Source organism: Mirounga leonina, unplaced genomic scaffold (assembly GCF_011800145.1).
Source record: "Mirounga leonina isolate KUSES-001 unplaced genomic scaffold, KU_Mleo_1.0 Mir_53, whole genome shotgun sequence".
In the NCBI taxonomy this organism is placed as follows: domain Eukaryota; kingdom Metazoa; phylum Chordata; class Mammalia; order Carnivora; family Phocidae; genus Mirounga; species Mirounga leonina.
In genome coordinates, this window is record NW_023270807.1 from 84,825,007 (window position 1) to 84,833,089 (window position 8,083).

Genomic DNA, 8,083 nt, shown 5'->3' on the forward strand with positions numbered 1-8,083 from the left:
AGGAGGAGAAAGTCTCCGAATTCCATGGTGATTTGTACCGTGGGTTCTTCTTAAAGGGACAGCTGCCAGTAAAGCTTTGCCCCCAGCTTGTTGAATATAAAGGGTATCCGACACAGCCACTCTCGGGGCAGTAAGAAGAAAACCAAGAACATACAGTATCCTGGAACCCAAGTGAAGAAAGTGGAGAAGGGAGGCTCATTCACGTCCAGTGCTGGTGATAGGTCAGGTAAGAGGCGGGCTGAGTGGCAAGCTGAGATTTACAGCTGCCTTATTTAAATAAAGTCAATTCATATTTCATGGAAGCGTCTATTTAATGCCCAGACAGTGCAACACTCGGGCACATAATCAAACACATAAGTTATTCTCTTTTACTCGATATTTAATTGTGAGTGGGGGGTGGCAATGTGCCCAACTTGTGCTGTCACTCACTCACAGCGCCAATCGTCCCCCTGGTCTTTCTCCACCCCCGGTGCGCAGAATGGTGTGCAGAATGCTCCCATCGCTATGTACCTTTGCTTTCTTCTGAATAATCCCGCCCCAGGTACTTTTCTACCTCATGTTTCTTCTGTCAGAAATGTCTGCACTCGTGTCCACCTAGGCATCCCTCAACCAAACTCGTGTCTTCCTCTACAGGAATAGCCCTCCTTTTCTCTTTGTTTTTGACTAACATGTATTAAGGACAATCGTATGCTGACACCGAGCTCACATTTTCCATGTATGACCTCATTTAATCCTCAAGGCAACCCAAGGAGGAAGGTTCTGTTATTATTCCCATTTAACATAAAAGGCACAGAGAAGATAAACAATTTGCCCAAGGTTCACTAACTCTTAAGTAGTAGTCTAGGTTTGCAAGCCAGGTCTGTTGGCTGATTCCAGAATTGGAAACCTTAACTTCTATACCACCCTCCCCTCCCATTGCCCCCTTCTTTCCCTCCCTCCCCTCTCCCTGCCCAGAGAGCAGCTTGCTCTTCCTCCTTGCACCTGCCTGCTTGCCCGCCTGCACTAGGATCCTTGTTTGTTAGGCAGCTTCATATGTGTCTGTCTCCCCATTAGACTCTGAGTTCTTCAGAATCTATGCTTTCGTTGTTGTTGTTTTCCTCCATAGTATATTCCCTGTGCGTGGTATAGAGATGGATATATGGTAGGATCTATAGCAGGTCCTTGGTGCTTGTTCACATATTTCTCTTCTCTAGAGAAGAAAGGCCTTCTGTGTATTATTCTAGGCTTAATATTTGGCCTAATGACAATGTTTTCTGGTCGTCATCTAAAAACAAATATATAAATAAGAAGTTCCCTTCTAATCCTTGTTTTACCACATAGGCTCCCAGGGTGACATCATTTAACTGGTGTGGTGTTTTTTTTTTTTTTCCAAGCTGGATAATTATGATGGAAAAAACAGCAGAAGAAACAGATTTTGACTGACATTTTGATGCAGTTGATGTTATTTGTAAAGAAGCTCTCATTTTCCGAAACCTGAGCGTTCAGAGTAAGTATGTGAAATAAAGCAGAATGCTAAGGGGATGTTTTTCACATTGTTTTGCTTCCTAAGCAGCAGTAGATACATTCTTAAATCATTGGTTCTATACTAGGAGGGCTATGTTTAAATTAATGAAGGAAAAGTTGCTTACATATTTTTTGCTTCTCAGGCAGGGACCTCTAGTCCATTATTAGAACAGTCAGCATTTTAATTAAAACTTCATCGGGTGTTGGTAAGACAGATCTGGACCCTGAGCCCTTTACCAAAATGTAATTTATGAATCTTTGCATGCTGATATGTGAATCATATTCATTTTTAAACACCTATTGTGGAAAGATAAAGAAAGAAAGAAAAAAAGAAAGAAAGAAAGAAAGAAAGAAAGAAAGAAAGAAAGAAAGAAAGAAAGAAAAAGAAAAGAAAGAAAGAAAAAAAAAGATGGAGCCTGGGGCTCAGTCATTAAGCGGCTGCCTTCGGCTCAGGTCATGACCTCAGGGTCCTAGGATCGAGCCCCCGCATTGGGCTCCCTGCTCCGCCGGAGGCCTGCTTTTCCCTCTCCCACTCCCCCTGCCTGTGTTCCCTCTCTCGCTGTGTCTCTCTCTGTCAAATAAATAAATAAAATCTAAAAAAAAAAAAGGGGGGGGGGGAGGGAGGAATAGAAAGAGAAAGAAAGAGAGAGAAAGAAAGCAAGAAAGCAAGCAGGCTATTTTGCAGTTCTGTGGACAGAAACACCACCTCCCATCAGCTCTGACTCTGACTGGGTCTTGTAAGCTGGACTCACTCATGGAGGCTTCCCTTCGCCGGCCGCCCGACCCTGCAGGAAGGCTCCGCAGCTTGCTGCTCGGGAGGTCCTGCTATCTTGCTAGAGTGAAAAAGGCCTTGGTCCGCCTCAATCATACGGACCCCTCGGGGAATGCTGCTATGGACAGATGAGTGTTGGTTCTAGTTCCCCGAAGTATGATACGTCCATTTCAAAAGTAATCTCAACAGAAATCTTTCCAAGTGGTATTTTATATAGTTTTCTTCTTGAACTAATCATCAAATGTCATTTGAGATTTTCTTCATCACTTAGTATCACCAGCATAAACATTTCTTAATGAGCTCTGTTCCCAGGCTGGGGTGGTTCTGAGGTTTATCGGAGTTGATAAGGATTTGGGCCCTTGTCCTAAATGACCTTATTATGTAAACTGAAAAAATGGGAGGGTTTTTTTTTTTTTTCCTTTTAGCATTTTCTTATCTTTTCCCATGTACTCACTCCCTTCTGTGAATAGAGATGTCGATGACTGCAGATCTGAATTGCCTTAGATTTGGCCACCATTTACGTGTATAGTAAGAACAGATATGTTGTGGGAGGCGGTCACAACTCTGACGCATGTGCAGTAACAGTAAATGCAGTTGGCGTGAGGGCCCGCTGTGCCCCCCCAAGAGCACTGTATCTGTGCCTTGGGGCCTTGATCTGGTGTGTACTTTTTAGCTGCTCAGAGCTGCTTTGGTTTGGTTTGGGTTTTTTATTCCCGCTTTGCAATTATATTTGAAATATGTAAGTTTGCCAAATAGAGGAGTTCCTTGATAGACCAGGTGCTGAAGTAATGAGTTCATCTATTTTATACTTGTTCAGTTATTTTCACCTGCAGCATTCCAGAGCTTGCCTCGTGTAGTGGTAACTGGGCTGTGTAACCTGGCCCGACTGCTTCTAAGTCCTTTCTCATGCACTTAGCAGCTGTGTGACTTTGGGCAAGTTGCTTAACCTTTTTGTGTCAGTGTTGTCTTATCTATAAAATAGAAGTAATAATAGTATCTAATTCATGGGGCTATCGTGAAGATGAAATCTGTAGAGTCTCCACACCTAGCACATACTAAGCACTCAATGAATGTTATTTTGTTAACATTGCTATTGCAAGCCTAGAACTGTGGTTCCCAAGTGTTAAGTAGAACCACCATAGGTGGTCAGTATCCACCGTCTATTTGTAATTCTTTTCCAAATGCAATTGACCCTCACTTTAAAAGATCAGGGGAACTTTGACCTACTTTTTTCTTTTGGTGCTTATCTTACTGTACTTCCAGCTGCAGTTATGGGGAAAAAAAATCTCTGTGGAGGGCAAGAACTATAGTATTGATCACCATGACCTAAAGCACCAGCACTCAATCAAAAACTAATTTTGAGGGGCGCCTGGGTGGCTCAGTTGGTTAAGTGGCCGACTCTTGGTTTTGGCTCATGTCATGATCTCAGGGTTGTAGGATCGAGCCCCATGTTGGGCTCCGTGCTCAGTGTGGAGTCTGCCTGTCCCTCTAAAAGTCTGCCTGTCACTCAGTCTCCCTCTAAATAAATAAATAATGAATAAATAAATAAATGAAATTTATTTGAATTGAGAGCAGACATATATTTATGTATTAAGCAGCTTTTTCCCTCAAAAGAAAAAAAGTATACATTTATATGTATATGTTCCTCAAGAAGGAAATTGGTTGCCCTTCTGTTTTCCTAAGCTAAGGCCTCCTCAAGTAGTGTACAGCAGTAAGAGGCTGGCTATTATTCCCCTCTCTTCCAATAAAAACTATAAATATATATATATATATATATATATATATTCCTTCTTGAGGAACATCCCTGATTAATGATACTCTTACAGAGGAACACTTGCCCCAGGAGTGAGTAATGTTTACCAGGTAAACAAAGTTTTCAAAGTGCTTTTTCAGCTCTGCAAATCAGTAGAAAAACCAACCACCCCAAAGAATGTGACTCTCAGTAATAACAGCAAGATTTTCCTCTCCTGCCCAGACCTTTCTCTGGAAAGAGGAAAATCAATACCCCACAGGGGATTTTCCAGGTTGACTTCCTTCAGTGTTGTTCAGCTCTGGCAACGCGTGTTGACAACCCAGATGGAAAATGTTGACACAGAAGAGCACTCTTCCAACTACTTCAAGCTGAAGCCTGTGGAATATCTCTTTGATATAACCACTCTGTTTCATACTCTTCCAATTCTCTCAAGGTCAGAAAGGAGGAGTGCAGATTTAATGTAAAACCCTTACCAGTGATAACCAGTCTGTTTGGATTATCGGTTATAGATTACAACACTTGAGCAGTTCGTGTTCTATGAAAATATTCATGGACTCAAATATGTGTTATGGCTAAAGAAGGAAAGTTGCACACTGTAAGGAATATGTATTGTATCATTACTTCCAAAGACAAAATTCACCTTTGAGGGTAGTTCAAAAGGAAAAAAAGGAATTAACCTCAGTTAAGCCGGAGGAGGTGTGAGGAGAAGCATCGCTATCTTGAGGACAGGGAGCAAGTGGTCTTGGAATAAAGTACTGTGGGTGTATCCCAAGTATCTCCTTGTACAAACACCCTCCACTCCACTTCCACCCCGCTGCTCCTCTTCCCTGCTTTACCTCCTTGAGGAGACCCTCTCCTTCTGACCTCCCTTAGCCTCTCCTTACTACAAGACAACCAAGCTAGGTCGGACTCTTCACACCACCTTGTGGCAACATCTAAAAATCTTTTAAAAGAGTGTTTTTGTTTCTTTTGCTCAGAAGTATTCCCAACGCTTTCATGTAGCTCTTCCTTTTCTAATTAAACAAGCTTTATTTTTTTAACCACTTAAGATAACTAAAAATTTGTTTCATACCATTAAATATTGGCATGTATGCTATTTTATATTTTAATAGCAAAGTTGTTGTTAAGGCTGCTTTATCACCATTTGTTTTTGTGTATTTTTACTTTGTGCCACTGATTAACAATCAACCTGTATAATATAAACTTTATTTCTGTTAAAAAAAAAAAGCAGAAGTACCATTGAGCCAATGAAGCAATAATTATGTGAAACAACAATAATATAAAATTTTAATGTCAGGAAGGATGTGGAGAAGCATATTCTGGGCTTGCCGCGCTCCACTTGGGGCTTCAGAACTTCATTCCTACACATCACCAGGAAGCACAAGGAAATTGGTTGCCCTTCTGTTTTCCTAAGCTAAGGCCTCCTCAAGTAGTGTACAGCAGTAAGAGGCCTGCTATTATTCCCCTCTCTTCCAATAAAAACTATAAATTATTGATATCTCCCAGACCTTCCTTTGTTCTCAAAGGTTCAATAACTTCATATATATGGTGTGTCCTAGTTGAAGAATAAAGTCTCCATATTACAACCTTTGGATTGTTCAAATAGAAGGGATATGAACTAATAGCTGAAGGCCTGGAGGTGTCCATGGATAGAGAAATAACATCTTCAAAGAGAATAGCAGACAGAGACTTCTAGATTTAGAAAGAAACTTCCAAACTCTGACTCATTAGCTGAGGAAATGAAAAGTGTAAGCAAGGTCACACATGGCTTTTTGGTAGCAGCGAGGACAAGAGCCAAATATCTCTGATCTCTGGCTCATTGGACCTTCCTCCAACAGAGGAAGAGATTCAGGCCATGTTGAAATACTGCCAATGAAACTGAACAGGACAGCCACGGTACTATTCCCCTTCTAAATCCAGACTCACCTGGATGCATTGTTCTAGGCTGTAAGTAATACAGAGTTCTAAGTAGAAGAAGAGGAAGACTTGGTCATAACCGTAGGTACACCAAACCACCTTGTCCACATTTCTTTTTTTTTTTCTTAAAGATTTTATTTATTTATTTGAGAGAGAGAATGAGAGAGAGAGAGCATAAGAGGGGGGAGGGTCAGAGGGAGAAGCAGACTCCCCGCCGAGCAGGGAGCCCGATGCGGGACTCGATCCCGGGACTCCAGGATCATGACCTGAGCCGAAGGCAGTCGCTTAACCAACTGAGCCACCCAGGCGCCCCACCTTGTCCACATTTCTAGATGACTCTGTGAATAAAGAAACAAGGGCTACTTTTGGGTTTAATAGTAGCAGATTTCAGCAGATTGTTAGACTAAACATGAATTAGGTGAGTTCTGAGACTATTTCATGCTTGGGCTTGGGGCAACTACAGACCTGGTCCTCCAGTTAGCACAAGGAACCTCTGGAGCAGACTTAGAATGAGGTACCTGATGGTAACATCCCTCCTGGCATATCTTATTTCCAGAAAAGCCCATCTTGCATGTAACTGTTATCTGTTCTAATCTCTCTCAGTCATGGACTTCAATGAGAGCTCTGTTTCTGTAAAGAGGAAAACATCACATCTGATTTTTATCATATTAAGCCAAGGAGAATTTCCTTCCTCTAATGGTTCTCTCAGTAGAACTAGGATGCTCTTACTATGTTTTAAATGATGGCTACCTTTGCCCTTGAGGAGTATGTGACAAGGAAGACCAGTGTCGTGGGAACCCAGCATGCCTCCCCAGCGTGAGGTGGGCCATGATCTGCCTCACTCTTGCTGAGCACATCAGAGGCAGACGTGTTGGGACATCTGTAGTTGTGTGATGTCAAAGAAAAGTTTACTGCAGGCTTTGGCTTGACAAGTTTTGAAATATTTCCCAGCTTTTCAGAGATATTACAATATTTTCCACGTAAATGGATTTATTTTTTTTATGCTGCCAAAATGCGGTATATGGGAAAGACAACATGGAAAGTTGCCTGTGCCTACAGGATTCCAGTTCCTGTATGTTTCGGGGCTCTACACATACAAGTTGGGACCTGGGCTCGATCAGGAGAGCGATTACCACTGACACATTATAGTGCGGAACTACTGATCTTTATATAAAATGGAGTGTCTAGGCATTCAGACAACAAAGCTGAAGGAATACAAAATAGTGGCTAAGAAAGTGGCCTCAGAGACATTGTTGCCAATGAGTAACATGAGAATATCTCTCCTTTAGATTTGCCTCAAGTGTTAAATTGTATAATGCAAGTAGAGTACTACTCATTGCTTGCACAGATTGAGTATTCTAGAAATGTTACCTATAATCAGCATTACGTGATGCCAATACCCTGGACTGGAAGTGGGACAAGACAATAATCCAGACCTTGTTTAAATGGTTGAGAATATTAAAATATTTGAAATCACTTGATCAATGGAATTTTTAAAGATTTGGAATAACATAGACTTATGTTTAAATTGCCTTCTTTAAACAGTTTATTTCACATGGGGTGCCTAGCATTGTGCTTTGCATACAGTTTTGGTATAATAAATGCTTGTAAAATAAATTAATATTTTAAAGGAATGAATAAATGCATTATTGTTCATCACATAGTATGTGATTTGTTCTTTCAAGCTCCATGAAAAAACTGCATAGAAATTTCTCTTTTGCCTTCATTTGCCTGAGCACTTTTGAGAATTGTAGGGAGCTAAGAATACAAGTCAATGAATACTCTTACTTTTTTGGCCCTTATTTATATAAATGTGTTCATTCCTAGTGGTGATATGTTAGTCATGATGATAATATGTTACTATTGTAGAGTGCCTTATAGTTTTTAAAGCCTATTCAAATGAAATATTTCACTTAGACTTTCTGGGCAAAGGATGTGGGGATCATTGTCATTATTTTGTAGAAAACAAAAAATGCTCAGGCCGATTGACTTGTCTTAGGTCATACAATTAATAAATGAAAGAGAGAGAACAGTGTTTGCACTGGACTTTTTCAATACGTGTTTCTTGGATGGATGGATATATGGATGGATGGGTGGATAGGTGGATAGATGGGTGGATGGATGGATGGAAGGATGAA

At 41.0% G+C, this 8,083-nt stretch overlaps 1 long non-coding RNA gene across 1 annotated transcript in view; it reads left to right on the plus strand.

The window, feature by feature from the left end:
* LOC118000779 overlaps positions 1–7,596 on the plus strand; it is a 59,556-nt gene extending 51,960 nt beyond the window's left edge. The window contains exons 6-7 of the long non-coding RNA XR_004676555.1: positions 57–1,486; positions 6,549–7,596. This is a non-coding gene — a long non-coding RNA (uncharacterized LOC118000779). The remainder of the gene's footprint in view (positions 1–56; positions 1,487–6,548) is intronic.
* The last annotated feature ends 487 nt before the right edge of the window (positions 7,597–8,083 follow it).